Source organism: Corylus avellana, unplaced genomic scaffold (assembly GCF_965113065.1).
Source record: "Corylus avellana unplaced genomic scaffold, dhCorAvel1.hap1.2 HAP1_SCAFFOLD_94, whole genome shotgun sequence".
NCBI classification, from domain to species: domain Eukaryota; kingdom Viridiplantae; phylum Streptophyta; class Magnoliopsida; order Fagales; family Betulaceae; genus Corylus; species Corylus avellana.
The window spans coordinates 26,977-27,500 of record NW_028290510.1 but is presented as its reverse complement, the minus strand read 5'-3'; positions in this window follow the sequence as shown (position 1 = coordinate 27,500).

Genomic DNA, 524 nt, shown 5'->3' with positions numbered 1-524 from the left:
TAACTGTTATTTATTTGCTGAATAGGCGGATTGGCTGAAAAAATCATAACTATACTTAACAATAAAACACTAGGAAAAGCCCACATGCGGCGAAGATTTTTTGTTGCCTTCGGGAAAAGGAGAAGTCCCACTCCTATTAACATAGGAATTATAACTGGAATGAAAGGTATGATCCATGAATATTGATATGTATATTCCATAAAAATAAATAAATAAAAATCTTTTATTTTTAATTAACTGTTTCTGATTCACCAGCTCTTATTTTTTTTTTGAAAGGAATCAGTTAATAAAAAAATTAAAATATATAAAACTAAAATAAAATTTGATATTCTTAATTATTATAAATTTTTTCCAAATACTTCAAACAAAACAAGATATTTCAAATCAAGAAGTTTGAATTGGTCAAATGAGATGACCAAGCTACTATTGAAAAATAAATACTTACTCTTTTTTTAAGTAAGATTTTATGAAGCTACAAAAAATAAAGATTTCAATTATTATTACAATTTACATAATACAATATT